The sequence below is a fragment of the Camelus bactrianus genome, chromosome 3 (genome assembly GCF_048773025.1).
Source record: "Camelus bactrianus isolate YW-2024 breed Bactrian camel chromosome 3, ASM4877302v1, whole genome shotgun sequence".
Lineage (NCBI taxonomy): Eukaryota > Metazoa > Chordata > Mammalia > Artiodactyla > Camelidae > Camelus > Camelus bactrianus.
This window is the reverse complement of record NC_133541.1, coordinates 25,027,324-25,046,642: the sequence shown is the minus strand read 5'-3', so window position 1 is coordinate 25,046,642 and position 19,319 is coordinate 25,027,324. Positions and strand designations below refer to the sequence as shown.

General features: G+C 38.1%; 1 long non-coding RNA gene across 4 annotated transcripts in view; it reads left to right on the top strand.

Moving 5' to 3' along the window:
* Positions 1–12,893: 12,893 nt before the first annotated feature.
* The window catches only part of LOC123617009 (uncharacterized), a 430,324-nt gene continuing 423,898 nt past the window's right edge, over positions 12,894–19,319 (top strand). For 3 of the 4 annotated variants that reach the window (XR_006725101.2, XR_012503733.1, XR_012503732.1), the window contains exons 1-2: positions 12,894–13,207; positions 15,900–16,066. This is a non-coding gene — a long non-coding RNA (uncharacterized LOC123617009). The remainder of the gene's footprint in view (positions 13,208–15,899; positions 16,067–19,319) is intronic. The other variant, XR_012503734.1, reaches the window with a different exon arrangement.

Sequence of the window (19,319 nt, the reverse complement as noted above, 5' to 3'; positions counted from 1 at the left end):
AATCTGCAAGGCCTGGCCTGAGTCCTTCCTCTTCTTTGCTGCCTTCTCTAACCATTCCAGCCATTATTGAGTTTCCTTTCACTCTGCTCACCTTCAGCATTCGGAATCTGTCTTGCATGCTTTGGCAGTTAGCTAACATTTGGTACTGCCCACATTATTGAGTGGGAATCAAGAGACTTATGTTTTAGCCCACGTTCACTTACTAGGTAGATGTCCTTAGGTCACATTGCCTTTCTGACTTTTCTGGGTCTTTTTTTTTTTTCCTTCTCATATAAAAAACAGAGGAGTAGGTAGATCATCTCTTAAGATGTCTTTTAATTCTATTACTCCTGCTGCCCACAGAGATTTTAATTGCACGTTAGAACTGTATCAGACACTTCTGTCTTTCTCATGCCTAGCTGAGTGCTGTGTGCAAAGAACTCAGTAAATGAGTACTTTGTGGCTGATTCAAACCCCCAGAAAGTACAAATATTTAACTTTTTATTCTATTCATCTATGAATAGAGGAATTAATATCAAATATTTACTATTGTGTTTTGGACTCAGTCTACAATTAGCCCAAGGTTTTCACGTACTCTACATCCAGTAGGATTGTAAAATGAGAATTGTGATGAAAAAAAAAATGACTCTGAAACCCTGTACAATTTTAAGTATCTCTTCCTGCATGACAAAGCCTCTCTAGAAGCAGTTTTAGTTCCCAGGAGATATATGTAGCAATGACAAGACATTTTTGATTGTCAAAGTTAGGGGAATGTTACTGGCATTTAGTGGTTAGGGGCAAGGGGTGCCATTAAACACTCTACAATGTACAGGACAGCCTTTTGCAACAAAGAATTTTTTGGTTCAAAGTATCAGTAGTGCTGAGGTTGAGAAACCCTTCTATGTGGTAAGCCTAATGAAGGTAGAGATTTTGTCTTACTCATATTTGTTCCCTAGAGACCAATACTTGTTTCTCACATCCTCCAAAAACTAACCTAATTCTGTCAATCTGGTTTTAATATTAGGTACATTTGATGGAACTAAAATTGTTTCAAAATTGATCATCTATGTGGATCTCTTATTTTGTATTTTTTAGATGATATGAATATAAAATTAACTAGGACAATCACTAGTCTAACAAATAAGGTTTGGCATCAGAGCCTTTAACACCATAGGTCTCTGTATATTGAACTACATAAAGTTATTCATGAATAATAATATAATCCCTTTATAGGGAATTTCCTGAAAGTGATGTTTCCCCCTGAAGTCAAATTCAATTACGGCAAATTAACTGCCTGAATATGAAGCATATTTCTATACCTGAAGATGAAAAAGTAATTACAGTTTTTTTGGTAATTGAATTAGTGAGTGAAGAGAGGAGAAACATACGCCCATTTGGTGCTTATTGTGCTTATTCCTTTAGTGTTAATATTTTCATTTTCTCAACTTTAGCTTTGAGTATAGTGCTGTTTTTTCTTTTAATGATTTGAGAATTTACATATTCCATTGTCATTGGCCAGTGATGGTGTGGATATTTAGAAGATGCCATTCCTAGACTAATTGATCTATTCAATCAAACGTGTAGATTGATCTCCTGTGCCAGGTCTCCTGTGGTAAGGGGTGAAGAACGACGAACCTGCTCTTTTGCAGCGTACAGGTCATGAGAACAGCTAAGACCTATCTGTATACACCTTTAGTATAATAAAGAGCTTACAAAGTCTATGAGACAGATACAAGTCAAGATCTAGTTCAGAGGAGGAGAGATTATTTCCAATGGAGGGAATGGTTAGAGGAGGTAAGTCAGAGGGGAAGTTGGGTTCCAGAAATAGGAGGATCTTTACAGAGAAGTGAAATGTTCCTTTGGCCCAGCAGCCTTTGCTCTCCCTGGCCGATAACAAAACTACCATCTATTGTGTGTGGAACTTCTTAGAGGCTTCGATATTCTGCATGCACCTCAAGAGAAGGAGAGATTATGCAGCACATCTCAAATTTATCAGTACATGTGTCACTTTTATTTATTTGTCAGAATTAGAGTTCCAGAGGGCACATTCCAGAAAATGCTATTCTACTCTAACGAAGCTGAGTGAATGTGGAGGAAGGCAGGCCTTTGGATATCTTTAACAGCACATCTGGGGAAGGAGAAGGGAAGTAGCAAGTCTCACATGACAGGAATTGTGCTGCATCTTGTACGTAACTAATCTCATGGGCCATCACAGAGCCTGAGCCCAAGGAAAGGGTTGATCGGGAGACCAAGGTTGCACAGAGATAAGCCTCAGTCCTCTTGGGTGCCATGTAGGATTGCACAAGTGTTTCATTCTGTTTTCTCCATTACAAACCAGGAATCTTCATATTGACACGCAGACTGGCTGTATCACTTAGCCTGTTCCTTGTCTGCTTTAAACAGGAACAGTATATGAAGAGCAGGTTTTAGGCCCCTTTTTTGTTTTATTTTTGTTTTTTCCATTTCCTGATCAGGGATTTAATCTTTGGGATTACACTTTCTTTTATTTTTGAAATAAAATAACTCTGGTGGTTTTGAAAGAGGTACTGTATCCTTTTTAAATTGTAAATAATTGTTTCATAATGATATTTGACCTTGGGGCCCACTTGGAATTGAGGTCCCTAGGTCACAATGTGGAACCCATTCTGACAACATCAAAGCCTCCTCTTTCCTCTCCAGAAGGCAGAGAGCAGACACACTGGCTTGATCCAACACATACTTTTCTTGCAACCGATGGGTTATTTATTGTTGTTGCACACACTGACAAGCAATGAGACAAGGCAGGGTCTGGGGAAGCATCTTGCCAGATGACTGCCTCCCCCAGGCATCTGTCAGGGAACGTTATAAAATCACAGACTACTAGAGTTAAAAGGAACTTCGTGACTTAAAAGAAACCATTTCCCCTAGACAAGAAAAAGGGAAACTGAGGCCCAGAAAATTTAAGTGACCTGCCTTGATCAATCAGGCTATAAAAGCAGATTTTGACTCAGCATCACACTCCTAACTCAGCATTCATTTTCCTACACCATAAATGATTCATGATCTGGAGTTTATTATACTACACAGTCTCTATCCATGCTTAATTTTTTCACTCTTAGTTTGTTTGAATGAACTTTGGGATTCCCTGCTACCCTTTCCTTAATGCAAGGCTTTGGAGGCTTCTAATTAGAATCACTAGATGTTTCTGGCAAAGTCAAGTCTGGATGGAATAGAACATAAACCGATCTGCCACAAGAATTCAGTTTTGCTGAAAACCCACTGAGGTTGAAAAATGAAAGACAAAACTGCCAGGTAGGAATATTTTGGGTTTTAGTGAATCCAGAATATTGAGAAAGAGTTGAAGAATTTGGACCAAACTGTTCATTGCTTGACTTGCTCAGTCCTGCTCAGCACTATAGGGAAGTTTGGTAGAAAACACTGGAAATAGGTTTAGTCTACAAATACCCCAACTGAGATGAAAAGCATTCTAGTGGCCAGCAGGAAACGTTTTTATCTTGAAATCACCTCAAATGTAAGAGTACAACATGGGTGAAGGTAGTGTGCTGACATTGCTTTAAACCAAAGAATTCCAGCCCTTTCAGGAAGTCCTCCCAGATTGAGCCAGGGCAAAGCTCAGCCAAAACAATCGTGAGCCCATTCTTTTATTCTCAATATATGCACTAAACAATTAGCAAATATTACTAAGCACCTACTGTGTGCCAGGCATGAGGGTATACAATGCCTTTTAGAGGTGCTCTTTCCTTCAAGCAGGTCAGGTCATCTTTATCATGAAATTTCCAGAAGACTTCTGGAAACTATCCTTGACCTGCAGTTCAAGGACTCTGGTGAGTGTCCAAGTATATCCTTGACTTGACTTTGTTATGGGAGGGAACTTGAACTCACTCCACACTGAGATTCAGATGTCATCACTCTTGTCTGATGCACTGGGATGGGGGATTGGGTAACAGTCAGGAATCATGGATCCCCTGAGAGAAAATCATCATGAGTGAAGAAAATGGGTTCAGTGGTTCAGATAAAACCTCATGGTCATGGTCTGGGTGTTGGAGAGAGCAGTGGTTCCAGCTTTGGTTAGAAACTACACCTGACCCAACCAATTGGCCCTCACCTTCCACGGGTACTCATTTCACTCTACTATGTTCTATGCTATTTACATGCTTTTTTTTTCCTAACTAGACTTTAAGCCTTTTAAAGTTAAGATATGCTTTTAAATAGTGACTTTTGTGTTTTCTCTTACTTCAAAGGAAGTACATTTTGATTATCAGACACTTAAAAAATAAAGATAAGCAGAAATGAAAAAACAACCAGTTAATACGATGTTTATAACTTTCTAATAATATATAGAAAGCTAACTTATGTGTATAGACATACATATACACTTTCTTATACAAACATGTAACAATCACTTAAACAGAAAATAAAATGGACTACAGGTATACTACTTTGTTACCTACCTAAAAGTAACTATATATATGACTTTGAGTCATTAAATATTCAACAGCACCATCATTTTTAAATAGCTTCATAGCAATCCATCTTGTAGATATGCCATGATTTATTTAATTGAGCCCTTTATAATTGGACATTATTCCCAAGTTTTTGCTGTTATTTTAATAAATGCAGTAGATACCATTGTGGCTAATTCTTTCCACATATCAAAGGTCTCTCCTTAAAACAAGTTTTTCGAATAGAATTCATGGGATGAAACACACAACTGGGTGAAATCTGACAGATGTAACAACCATCATAACCATTCTTTTTTCAGATTATAAAAATGTCCTCTTTAATCAAGGCTTTTTACATGGAATAGATTTCTGTCACCTCAGAAAGTTCCTATGTATCCATTTGCCGTCCATCCTCTCTCCCTATTTATTGCCTTCTGTTAACCAATGATTTGCTTTCTTACACTTATAGTTCTGCCTTTTCTAGAATTTCATATAAATGAGATCACAGTATGTAGCTTTTTTTTTTTTTGGCCTGACTTCTGTTACCTAGCATGTTTTAGTGATTCATATCCATTTTGTGTGTTAATTGGTAGTCTTTTTATTACTAAGTAGTATTCTGTTGCAGGATTATATCAAAATATGTTTACTTCATTTTCCATCTGATGAATATCCCCCCCCCCAAGTTTTTGGCTGTTATGAGGAAAGCTGCTATGAATATATGAGCACAAGTCTTTGTGTAGGCATACAGTTTCATCTTTCTTGAGTAAAGATTTAGAATCTTAATTGCTGGGTCATATGGTAAATGTATGCTTAATTCTTTAAGAAATCCAAATTTATAAGCATTCCAGTTGCTCCGCATCCTTGCCAACCTTTAGACATGGTCAGTCTTTTTGATTTTAGAAATTCTAGTGTTCTAGAGTGTGAGTGGTAGCATTCAATTATGGTTTTAACTTACACTTCCCTGATGACTAATGATGTTGAGAATCTTTTGCCATCCATGTGTCTCCTTTGCTGAAGTGTCTGTTCAAAATCTTTGCTCTTTTTGTTGTTGTTTTCTTTTTAATGAGCTGTAAGGATTTTAAAAAATGTTTTTAGATAAAAGTCCTTCATTGGATGCATGTTTTACAAATATTTTCGTATAATAGCCTGCGGCTTGCCTTCTCATTTTCGTAATGGTGTCTTTGGAAGAGCAAAAGTTTTGAATTTTGATGAAATTCATATTTTAAGTTTTTTAATACTTCATGCTTTTTGTATCCAATTTAAGAAAACTTTGCCTAACCAAAGTCACTAAGATTTTTTCATAAATTTTTCCAGAAATTTTATAGTTTTAGCTCTTACTTAAACTATATTTGGTTCTGTGATCCATTTCAAGTTAATTTTTATATATTGAAGAATGTAACTGTTAGATGTTTCTTTTTTCTTTTCTGATAATCAATTCTTTCAGCATGATTTGTTGAAAAGATTTCCTTTTCCTCACTGAATTGCTTTGAAATGTTGAAAAGCAATTGGAGAGTATATATATACACACATACATATATACATATACACACATATATACATATATGTATATATATTAGACTTTATATTATAGAATAAATATATCTACTTATAGAATTTTAATTCTTTTTCTTCGATCTATATGTTTAACTTTATGCCAGTACCATTCTTTCTTGTATACTGTAGCATTATAGTAAGACCTGTAATTAACTTTGTTCTGTTCTTCAAAATTATTTTGGCTATTTTAGTTCTTTGCATTTCTATATACATTTGAGGATCAGCTTGTCCATATCTAAAAGGTGACTGCTGGGATTTGCGATTGGGATTTCATTGAGTCTATAAATTAATTTCGAGAGAATTGATATCTTAACAATATTGAGTTATTGGGTATTCAGATCCACGAGCATGGTGTATATCTCAATTTCTCTATGTTTTTAGAATTTTCTTAGCAATGTTTTATAGTTTTCTGTGTGCAGGCCATGGCTTATATTTTAAGTTTATATAAAGAATTTTGTGATTTTGATGTTATTGTAAATGATAATTTAAAAAAATTTCCACTTATAATTGTGCTAGTTGATAGAAATACAGTTGATTTTTAAAATACTGATCTTGTATGCAGCTAACTTGCTAAACTCATATACAGGTCCAATTCCCTTTAGGTAGATTCCTTAGGATTTTCTACAATCGTGTCATCTTAAAAAAAAAAGACAGTTTTATGTTTCCTTTCAAATTTGTATGCTTTTATTTCTTTTTCTTCCTAGGAAAGAATAGGGCAGGTACTCAAGCTTGTGTGGAATGGTTTAAGTGAAAGGAGAGACAAGTAACTTTGATTTTTACTGAGATTAGAGGAGTATGGCTAGGATAAGTGTTACCTCTGGTCAACATTTGTATAGTTTGACTATTCTGTTGATGCCAAGGGTGAGAGCGTGTGTGCCTTCTTATGGCTCTCTCAGATGTGGAGCAAAAATAGGAAGTAGGAGGGGTAGAGCTTGAAAGTTGTCAGAGGTCAAACATCAGAAATGGAGGTTCTTAATTATAATTTGACTTGCTAAAATGATTTCAAAGAAATTGACTATTAGCAACAGTAATTTCAAAGTTGGTAGTCTAGAAACAAGATGACTACATTGGTTTGTAGTTTTAATTTCATCTAGATGACCTGTAGGACCTTTAAAGAATTTAATAACATGGACAACCAGAGAATAATATTGCCAGCAGTGTACTATCAGCTGTAAGCTCTACCCTACCACCTAAAGACACTTTCCTTGCTTAGTCATCTTTTCACCTGGCTTTATTTTAAAAAGTGAGTTTAATCCCAGACCATTGTTTTTTAGGTCATCAATTTTTATCTTTTTATCAGACCAACTCCATCACTTAATGACTGATTGGAGAATCTAGTAATTTTTTTCAAGTTTTCGTGCAGACTAGAAATATTGGTATCAGAGCTGACTTTACCCATCTCTGATTGAATCATCAATAACTCGATTTTCTGCTGTTGTTAATAATACTGCAACTCCTCTCTTCTTCCCTGTCTCTTAAATTTAGAGAGCTCAGCACTTAGGGCAACTCCAGTCACTCCACATTTGAAACTAACCCATCACTTGCATTCTTGAACTTCCTCCAACCAAATTACTAAAAGAATGTATTCCTGAGGAGACTGATTTTTGTCTTTTTCTCATGACAGGTGTTAGGACCATGACAATTATGACTCACTGGGGAAAAAAAATCCTAAATCAATTCCTTCCCGTAACCTAGGCACTCGGGCTGTCTGAGGTTTGCCATATTTATTAACGCAGGAAGGAGATCTTGTTTTCTTAGTTACAGCTCATTTAATGACAGTCCCTCTGCAGGCTGTCTGTGTGTGTAGCCTGCCTAGGGAATGCTGGAGATTTGATACCTTGGTTTAGATTCTTCCTGGTTGCTAAGGGCAAAAGAGACCATGTGTCCCTCCAGGAGTTCAGTTACCCTGCAGAGCAGCACAGCTGGACCTGCATTCAGGATGGTATTTTTTTCATTAGTAGGGAGGTCAGCAATTCCTGACCAGAGGGCAGATAACACTAAAATTGTGAATACCTCAAATTTCTCTGTGCTCCCCAGATAAGTTATTTTGGAACAACATGTCTTTAAGAAGTTGGAATCTCACTGGGGAGATAAAATTGGGAAGTGACTAACTGCGAAAGAAGTCCTCAGTGTGAATCAAGAATCCTTAGAGGGAAAGTAAAAAAATATAGAATATAAAATGACTAAATAATAATAAAACAATTCACTGCCACATGCCAGATATAATGCAAGTACTGTCACATCCTACAAAATAATTATTTCAATAATAATAATATCTGCTATATGCCAGGATGTACCAAGTGCTTTAGGCAACTTTGTCATTGTTCAAGGTAGGTGCTAGTACCATCTCTAATTTTAGATGAGGAAACTGAGACTCAGATGGAGTAAACAACCTGCCCAAGGTTCTATTGCTGATGAGGGGCATAGCTGGGATTCTGATTATCAAAATTATATTTTCCTTCTCTTCTATGTGATTATTCTATGAACAGATGCCTATAGGAGTTTGAACTGGGATGATAATCATAGAAGACCTCAAAGAAGAGGCCATATGAGATGGCCTTGAAGTACCGGTTGGAATTTGAATGGTGGAAATAGTAGAGAGAGAAGGCACCTGGCATTGCAGGTAAAAGATTTAACGACAACGGCTCTGTGAGCATGGTTTTCTCTTTTATCTTGGGCGCATCTCCCCAGCGCCCCCTGCCTGTTTGCACATCTCATATAGGTGTGTGAGCTGTTGTGTGATGTTCTGACATGGCTGTTTTGTTAAGGCCATTCTGCCATGACTAGGTAATGGCGTCCCCTTCTAAAGGTGAGTGGGTCTTTGAGAATGCCATCTGTGGAAGGGATCACTCTTTTGACAGGACACTGATTCTCCTGATTTTTGAGAGGCAGCTCTGAGACAGGGAGACAGCACCTGCTTCTTTTAAGTCTGCCTCATTGTGAGTCTGGACTTTGATATGGATTTGAGGGCCTTACTGAGCGGTGGGGAAAATTTTTTGCTTTTATCTAGAGTCAGAGGGGGCACACCAAGAGACACTCCCATGGGAGATATTTAGGAAGATAGGGCTGGAGATATTCTGGAAGATAGATTACCTTGCTTCATATTACTCTATTTTCCTTTGGTGCTCTGAGAACCTTCAGCAAAGGTTTTATTTGAATGCTTGAACTTGATCTTGGCTATGCTATGCCATTTGAGTCAAAAAACAGTAATGCCCCCTGAGGTCAGAGTGATGGGGGTAGCAGTAATTCACTCTCTCTCCCCACCTCCCTTCTCTCTCTATCTCATTTCCACTCTTACTTTATTGCTCTCCATGTACTGCTAAATTATTTTTGGGTGCAGACTATGTGCCAAGTCCTTAAGTTAAGGACTTAATGCATCCTGTCTCAATGCTCATGCCCATCCTTGAAGTAAGTACCTTTATTCCTCCAGTTGATAGTTGAGGGTTACAGAACTGGTAAGTGGTAGTTTCAGTTACCTGTTGCCGCAGTAATACTACATAATAAACAACCATGAAACCTCAGTGACATACAGTGGTAAACACCTGTTTGGCACATGAGTCTGTGGGGTAAAGCTAATCTAATCTGGACCTGGCTTATTCTAGCTGGTCTCACTCTTGTGGCCGGCTCTGGGTTGGCTGTGGCTCTGTACACTTGGCTAGGCTTGCTCACATGTCTGGGGTTTAGCTGGTTATTGGCTGATTGAGGATGACCTCTCCTGGGACGACTGGCAGTTTTCTTTGTTCCACTTCTTGCTCATCCTACAGCATGCTAGCCTAGGCATGTCCATCTCATGGCGTGCAGAGGGCAGGAGCAACAAGCAGAAGCATGTAAGTGGTCTTGAAATCTCTACATATGTCATGTCTACTAACATCATACTGGGCAAAGCAAGTCACATGACCTGAGTTGTAGGGCCTGGACAGGTGCAAAATCAGGGCCATTAATGCACTCAACCTGCCGTAGGGGTAGAGCTTATGCCCCTTTCTCACTTATCTATCTCCCACTAATTTGTAAGATATTATCCAATAATTGCCTAATTATTCTTTACCTGCTTTCCTTAAGTAGAAGATGAATCCCAAACTAGAAGATTTGGGGCTGATGGGTCTGGCCACCTCTCCTTGTGAAGATAACCCCTGCATTGACAATTTCAGAGAGGGCGTTTGCTTCCTTTAAATGTGTATATTCACATTCTGGAAATATGATGACCCATCAGATCCCACGCTGAAAAATTTTCCGCAGTACAGTGGTTCCCAAGATTCCAGAGGCTGAAGACTTCTCTCCAAAAACAAAGCACTGACAGAGCCTTACATGATAATAGCTGTATCCGATTGAGGAAACATATAGCAGAGAGTTATTCTAGGTTCAGTCCACATGTTTAGGCTAATGTATATTTTATCAATACCCACAATGTCCAGATCTATATACATTTTGAAAATAGTGATACTTGTATGTGTTAGATGTTATTTATGTATTTTACAGGTAGTACAGTTGGTGAATATGAATTCTCTGATTCTTTGCAATAACTCTGAAGCTTCCCTCCCAAGTAAAGGCACACACACAAACACATGCCTATCTCCTTCCTAGCCTTAGTGACTATGTTTTTTTTTAATTATGTATTTTATAAAACCCCTCGTAGTAAATGTAGGGCTGAAGTTACAATGGGGAGGCTATCAGAGCTATGACAGTCTTGTACAAGGTACAGAGGTGGTAGCAACCTGCTTGCTTTCTACAAAGACTCTTTAGTGTGCATAAGAGGAAGACCTTGACTCTTCAGTCAGGGATTTGAAGATTTCCCAGATTGGGCCTAAACTTCCCTTTCTCAGTTTTTCTTTCACAATTTCATTTACAAAATAGTCTCCTTGTCTGAGAAAACACACATTTTTCTCATTTCTGCTTTTTGCTTGATATAAAATACCCTCCTTGTGTTGGGCAACTACCTGTGCCTCAGACCAGGCTCATTCCCTCCCTGAGGTCTTAATCGTGGTTCTCAGCCTGTCTTTTATGTTTTGGTTCCATTCATCTTTTTTTCCCTCTGATATCTTACATTATCATTCTAGAAGTGATTTTAATTAATTAATTTGTGTTTATTTATTTTTATTTTTGGTGGGGGGAGGTAATTAGGTTTTATTTATTTATTGGTTTTTAGAAGAGGTCCTGGGGGTTGAAATTAGAACCTCGTGCATGCTAAGCATGCGCTCTACCAGTTGAGCTATACCTCCCCCGCATTTATTTATTTTTAAATTGAAGTATAATTGATTTACAATGTTGTATTAGTTTCTGGTGTACAGCATAGTGAGATATATATATATCATTATTTTTCATTATAGGCCATTATAAGGTATTGAATATAGTACTCTGTGCTATACAGTAGGACCTTGTTGTTTATCTATTTTATATGTAGTAGTTTGGTGAAATCACCTAGCTCAGTGAGTGACACATAGACTGGGCTCAATAAATGCTTATTTCTCCTTTCTACCTGTTTATTTGTACCTTGTATACAGGAAATGCACATTGGTTGAGCCATTTGAAACCCAAATATCTACCCTCTTTAGACCAGCTGTCAGAAAACTGGATTACTTAATACCTCTAGTGTGCATAGAAACTCTTCAAGGAGTTGAATGGGTAAACTCCACAATTGCTTTTTTCTAAAATTGACCAGTCTGAGGTGAATGTTATTCTAGTTCTTTTTCCCCAACTTTCCTTTTAAAATCATCTTTCCACCACTTAGAAAAAGAAAGGCACATCTTCCACCATTTCCAAACTTTACTATATACTGTGTTACCTGGGGAGAGGGTATCTCATAAAAGACAAAAATCAGAAATTAGAAAAAATAAAGCATGCTGGCAGAGGAGAGCATTTTTGTAAAGGAAATTGTGAAAGGGAAATCTAGAGAGGGAAGCTTAGGCCCCATCTGGGAGGTTTTCAAATCCCTGGCTGAAGAGTCAGGTCTTTCTCCTATAAGTACTGAAGAGCTTCTGTAGAAAGCACGAAGGTCCCTGCTGCCTCTGCATCTCGCAAAAGACCGTCATAGCTCTGATGGTCTTCCTACTGAAACTTCAGCCCTACATTTCCTATGAGTTATTTTGTAAAATATGTAACATATAGTAATCTGTATATATATTATTATATGTGTCCAGTAAAATTGTAGTTTTTATGTTAAATCATTATTTACCAAACTTTGTAATATGTTTAGAACAGTTCTGTACTACTAAAAATTTTAATAGCTAACTCAATCTAGAAGAAATTATAAACATAAGAGAATTATGGATACAGGAAATTGAAAGCAAATACATATTTCAAATAACATACATGTTTTTGTTTGAGAATAGTATGATAAGGTGATCAACAAAGCATAGCAATTTAGTTCATTTGGATGAATTCTATGGGGACATTCCCTTTGATGACAAAAAAAGCGACAATGTAAACACATGTTAAGAAAGTGTTCATTTACTGTTTAAATGGATGGGTATCAAGTCACTGTTGCATTTAGATTTCATTGGACAAATTTACAAAGAGATGCAATAGTTTTATTTTTAAATGTTATTATTTATAGTACACTGAAAATATCACCCATTGCAATTATTTAAATTTATGATGAAAAAATTTAAAGGACAATTAAAAAATGTGTAAAAGGGGTATATAGCTTTCAGCCTTTTGGGGAGTAAATAATCCAAAAAGTTTGAAGATCACTATTATAGGGAACGTGCAAAATGGAGTTTGGCTAAGGCTGGTGCTTTGCTTACAGTAAATAACTAAGAGTAGTTGGGAGGAACCAGGATCGGCGAAGGGGAAATTAGTAGCACATATACATGCAGTACAGTGGATGTACCATAGAGGGGCGCTGGAAGACTGAGCCAGAGAGACTTCTGCCGGGCTCCTCGAACCGGAAGTGGCTTTTGTCACAAGCGCGGAGGCGGGGGAGGGGGTGGAGAAAATGGCGATCGCTGTCAGAAAGGTTCAGCTTCGCAGATTTGGCCACATTAGCGGCAGCGAGTTGGTTTAGGGCAACAGCTGTTGTCAGGACAGGTTTCCAGAGCGACCGGACGTGAAGCAGTTCCAGCCAAGCCCAGTAGGTGAGCTGGAGTCAGTGCTGGTGGAAAGGAGTGCTGAGGATTCCGTTTCCGAGACGCTGGAAGGCTGTGCCTGACCACTTAACGGTTCAGCTTACGCGGAGCAGTCTGTGCGTCTCACACACCCAGAAGTGAAAACACCTCATAATTTCACACACCAGTTAGGTAAAGGTATAAAGTGTTGGTTGCCGTGAATGATGGGTTTACCAACTGAAGAAACCCAGGGTTTCTTGGTGATTTTAATGGTATCTGTGTTAACACAAATTTACTTTCCAAAGCCAATCAATATTTGGTTAATTTAAATTTTTACTTTGTAAAAAGAGTACTTATATTTCAGAGTTCTCTGGTCTGCTAGGAAAGTGAAGGCAGTTTTCCATGAAAGTAGTGATCTAGAATACCAGAAAGAATTTCTCTGCGAGATGGTACTATAGAGACAATTTCTCGTGCTAGAATTCAGGTGTTCAGCTAGAACTTGTTTATTGTAGTTGAAACAAATCTAACTAGTTAAATGTAAATCTAAAAACATCTTCAAGACAAAAATAACTGTTTAGATTATCATTTCACATTATCCAAATTCTGATTTCTAATCTATTTTCTCCCTTTCCTTTAGTAGCACAAGTGATTTATATGATTATATTTTTATTTTGTAAATACTGTAAGTTTCCCAGCAGCTACTGTTGCCTATCGAGGAAAATCTAACTTTTTAGTCTGACATTCAATGGCTTCCATAATTTGCTTCGTCTATATTTTGTATTTTATTTTCCATCTCTTCCCTGTGTGGAATAGTAGCCTAAGCTGGCTGTTCACTGCCCTCTGAATATGACATCACGGTACAGTAGGTGCCAGATTAAGATATAAACAAAGGATAGTAGGAGATCACTTTTGGTAGAGCAATCAAGGAAGATTTCATAAAAGAGATGACATTTGAACTGCTCCTTGGTATGTTGAATTTTCAAGGCATGGGTTTAGAATGAAATAACTGAGCTGTTAGTGAGGGACTAGGGGTGACTTAGATGTCTAGAACATTTACTCCAATAAAAGATATGGGAAGCCAGACCCTATTTGCATTGGTCTTTTCTTATTACATACTGCACAAATGTGATAAAAATGCCTACATTAGATTTGTGCTTAGTCTTTGTCCACACATGGAGTTGTGAAATAGGAAATTCCTGAAGTTTGATGCATTGGTAGGCAGAATTTAGTATAGGACAGTTTAGTGTCCTATTTGTGATGGCTTATTATTATTATAGTCATAGAACAACTCCATTCTTGTATTTCACCTACAGCACTTTAATATGTCTCATCCAGGAATATCTCTGGACAAAATAGTGATTCAAGTTTTTGTTGTCAATCTGGGATTAAAAAGAAAAAAAGGTGATGCTACGAGGAATCTTAGAGTGCAGATTCTAGATCTGTCAGGGCATCTGAGTAGCTGAATGCTAATAAAAACAAAACTGTAACTTTTTCCAATATTAGTTTTCCCACCTATGAATATATATAATAATAACTTCCTCCCCTATTTGTAAGAGTATAGTGAAGATTAAATCTGTTAATATATGTGAAAATATTTCTAAAGAATTAAAAATCCCTAAAATGCAAAGGATCAAATTCCAGGTTCCTTATTCTTTCTGAGGATACAGTTAGGTAACCTGAATGATAACTAACCATTCAAATGTGTTAGATGATATAGGTAAAGTCCATGAGGGCTGGGACTTTGTTTTCTATTATATTTCCAGACAGCGACCATCACATTGTAGGTACTCACTATAGATTTATAAAACAAAGGAATGAATGAGTGACTGAGGCATTTAGGGACCTTCCTCTGGCTGGCTGACCCGTCTGCCGAAGCTCTATGTCTAGGAGGCTGGCTGAGTAGAGCCTGTGAACTGTGTGTTTGCCTAAGGATGCCTTGATTCCAGCTGGCTTTTCTCCCTGACTGTTTTGATGATAGAAATAGCTAACATTGCTTGAAGACCAAATATATGCTAGGAGCTGTGAGCTAGGAGCTTACATAAACTATCAGTAATCCTCCCAATCCTGAAAAGGTGTGTATTTTTATTTTAAACACCAGAAACTTATGCTCAGAGTGGCTGAGTAAGTTACTAAATATCTTACAGCTAACATATCAACCTATAGTATAGGCTACATTATGCTGTGATAATAAACAGCCTTTATATCTCAGTGACTTAAAATACAAGGGTTTATTTTTTGCTTGTCTCACATGTTCATACTGAGTCAGCAGAAGGGCGCTGCTCCTTTTCCTTAGGGATTCAGGCCACAGAGAAGCAACCATCACAAGAGAAAAGACATTTCTGCAGTGTCACACCAGTAGTGAGTGCCATACATCCCTTTTTCTCAAAATACATTGGTCAGGATTAGTCACATGACTCTAGCCAACTACAGGCAAGCTAGGAAATGTAGCCCTATCATGTGCCTGGAAGATGGAGTGAGACATTTTGGGAGAGGTGCAAATAACTACCAGAGCTAGTAAGTGGAAGACTTGGTTTGTGAATTCAAAAACTATCTGACTCCCAAATAGGTTTATATTGCAAAAGCACATTGCTTTACTCAACTTACCTGGAGTTTTGGGAATGGGGAGTAGGTGTATCATTTAACTTTCTGCTGCTTTTCAGTGAGAGTTGTCTATCTGAGGCAACCTAGGCTAAATCTTCCCAGGCTGAGAATAACTCTTCCTTCTCAGTTGCCACACCAGCAGACATGGCCCCTTTGGCCTATGGTAGATGAGGCCTTGAAGTCAGACTCTGGCAGGACAGGCACCGTCCCCATCCGTGCTATCTTCTGCTTGCTGTGTCTGTAGCAGAGATAGTGTTATTAACAACAGTGTCTGCTATTCCAGGCCCAGAGCTGCAGAAGTGACTTCCAGTCCTGGAGCTGCTGGAGTGACCTAGTGATTGGCTAGGTGTACTCTGAACTGCAGAAGATGTATACTGGGCCAGAAGCAGACCTTCTTCCTGCGGACTTGGAAGGAGCTGATGACAAAGGCCTGCCAGCAGTGCTGAGACTGTAAGTTAAGATCATTCACATTTCCATCTTTGTAGGCAGCCTGTGATTGTTAGTCTGAATACTGCCCAGCTGAAAGCCCTGAATTGAAATTCGGGAGCTTTGAAATCAGCCCTGGCTCTGTCATCACTAGCTATGTGACCTTGGGCAAGTAATTTAATCTCTCAGAAGTCTGAGTTTTCTCATCTGGAAGAATTCCAGTTCCAACCTTCTGATTTTTAAGGTGAAAACTGCCAATCTGCACATTGTGTGAATGGCTAATGTCTGAATAGCACTTAGTGTTTTACAGAGCTTTTCTTCAGCTGCCCTGCTGTGCAGACATGATTAATATGATTTTCTCAGTGAAGAAACAGTCTTGTAGGAAGGTGAATTGCCCAAGGTCTCACAGTTAATAAATAGCAGGAGTAGGACTTGAACATAAATCTTCTGTTTCCAAATTTGGTATTTTTTTCTCCTGGCCTGAGTCAGTGACTGGGTAGTCCATAGGGTGTGAAAAAGGACACACAAGTAAAGAAAGTGGGTGGCAAAGAGAAAACAGCAGAGGATTTAAATCCTTGAAGACTAACTTTGAATCCAAGCTCCGCCAGTTACTGGTTTAGAGTCCTAGAAAAGCCACTTCATTTTTCTTTTCCTTTTTTCAGTTTGGCAAAAGTAGGCAGGGGTGATAGTCACCTGGTACACACTGGTACAGCCATACTGCTTATTAAAATAGTGAAACCCTTCTGTGCTATTTGATGAGTAGCCACTCCATCTGATCCCCTCCTTTAAAATGCCTCCCCCATCATCCTGTGATTCAGCAGCAAAGGAGTTCATGTGGGGCTCAACCAGGGGCATTAAGGATTTACTCCATTTTAGGAGGCTATGGTGGGTTGCAAACCACATTGGTTGTTAAATGTTTTTAATGTCAACAATGATTAGGGCTAATAATGATAACATTCTTCCCAACTTCAGTGGGCTGCTGTTGAAGATCAGATCATATAAAACAATGAAGATGACAGGTCAGCTATAAACCTCAAAGGCAATGTTTTTTAAAATGTCATAGCAATGACCTCTAAGAAAAAAAGTTCTATTGTATATAGGATTTTACCTTGCATGGAACTTGCTGCTTATTAGTCTATGCAAGACTCTGAGATGGTAAAGGAACTTATTTTACATTTTTAACTTTGAATATTTTAAAATATTGAGAATAGAACTCATTTCTTCCACCATACCATACATACCACATCCTCTACTAATTTGGTGAACCTTGGTTTTTGACCCTTAGCTTATTGTTTTATGTGTCTTTACTTATTCCCGTGTAGTACATCTTTCTGTGCAGTGGCTCACATGGTTCCTACCCTAGATGCTGCTTTAGTCCAGAGTTAAAGGCATTCAAGTCCCTATGACAGATTTGTCACAGAGCAGGGGTCTCTGGACTCCAGCTATCCCAGAATAACAAGAATAAGGAAAATGATGGCATCATCAAAACAACAAAGGCAAGAAATATTTATTGAGTGCTTTTTACACGTTGAGGACCCTGCTGAGCGCTGTACATGTGCTACTGATCGTGGTGCTTGACTCCAGCCGTTTTACCCGACATGATGAGCCAGGATCAACAAGCCTAGCCTGCAAGCCAGCCAGCTCCAGGCCTGTTTTTGGAAGACCCATGAGCTCAGAATATTTTTTACATATTTATAGGATTGAAAGAAGAGTATGCGACAGAGATTGTATGTGTCCCATAAAGCCTAAAATTGTCATTATTTTTTCTTTTACAGAATAGTGCCCAAACCACTTTGCTTACAATTGGTTGGATTAGGGTTAGACATTCAGTCCCTTTAAACAACAAATAGTTATTGAGTCCTAACCACTATTTTGGATGTTAGAGATACATCAGTAAGCAAAACAGACAAAAATTCCTGCCCTTGTGTATCTTTACTCTAGATCTAGTTAATGAGATGTTAACTGTTGCTGTTTCATAAAAGTTCCTCACATTTAAGTAGGTGATAGTGAAAAAGATACTCATTTCTACCTGTAGATGTTTCTTTCTTTAAATATGATACTTATAACTTGTGATCATGAGAGGAGCCAGCTCAGGATAGAATTAACACATTAAAGGAGACAGAAGAGAAAGTTAGAAGGAAATTTATTAAGTTTTGTCAATCAACCTGGAAATCTGCCATGCCAAAGACCTCCTAATATAGTCTATAATAAGTTTTATGGCATACTTATACACGTATGTTACCCAGTTTAATCCTTATAACAACCCTTACTATTCTCATTTTTCAGAAGAGGAATGTAAAGATTGGAGAAATTAATTTCATAGTCTGCACAGTTAGTGGAAGAGCCACGAAGGGAACCCAGGTCTCCCTAGATCTCTCAGCTCTCTCCTGTTTCTCCCTCTTGTGGAATTTCTAAACAGTGGGAATTGTTAGAGGGAAAGACAGGAAGTCAATATGAGAACAGTTTTTATATCCTGAGCCTGTGTTTAGGCTGTATTACTGAGTTTCATCCTTTTTCTGAGACCCAGAACAATGTTTCATGACTCCCATCCCACCATGAGAAGGCAGTATTTTTCTGTTTTTTAAGGAGTCATTACACTCAAACAGTTGTATTAACATATATAAGGAACCAAGCACTGAAATCTCCCACGGAGGGGCAGACCTTGTCCATTGCTGTAACAGACTCTCACCTAGTCAATGCTCAGTCCTCTCTAGCCTTCCATTCCAATCTCCACCCTGTAACTGGATGATAGAGACAAATTTTCAGTATTGCTACAAAGCCTGTTCAGCTTCACCTTTCCTCAAGCACCCTCCTGCTTTCTCCATCCTGGCCACACTGGACTTTATTAGCCATTAGCTTATGCCAGGAATGATCTTTCTTTCCTTCTAGGCCCAGTAAACACCTACTTGTCTTGAGGGTATTTATTCAAGTTCTCCTTTTGCATGCAAGCCTTTTCTGATATCCCTGACTGGTTTGACCCCTATTGTTTGTCCTCATCAGACCATGCACCTCTCCTTCAAAGCACATGGCACAATCATAGTTTTCCACTAGTTTGTGTGATTATCTGTTTAATTTATCTACCATACTATATTTTATGCTGTAGGAGAGCAGTGGCTACATTGGTCACTATTGTAAACCCAGTACCTGGCACACTACTGGTGCTCAATGAATATTTGTGGAATGAATGTATAAATGTATGCATGAAATGGCATCTTATATTTATTCAGTGACCCAAAGCATCATGGAAACTTTATCAAGTTATGTCAGTCTGAATCCC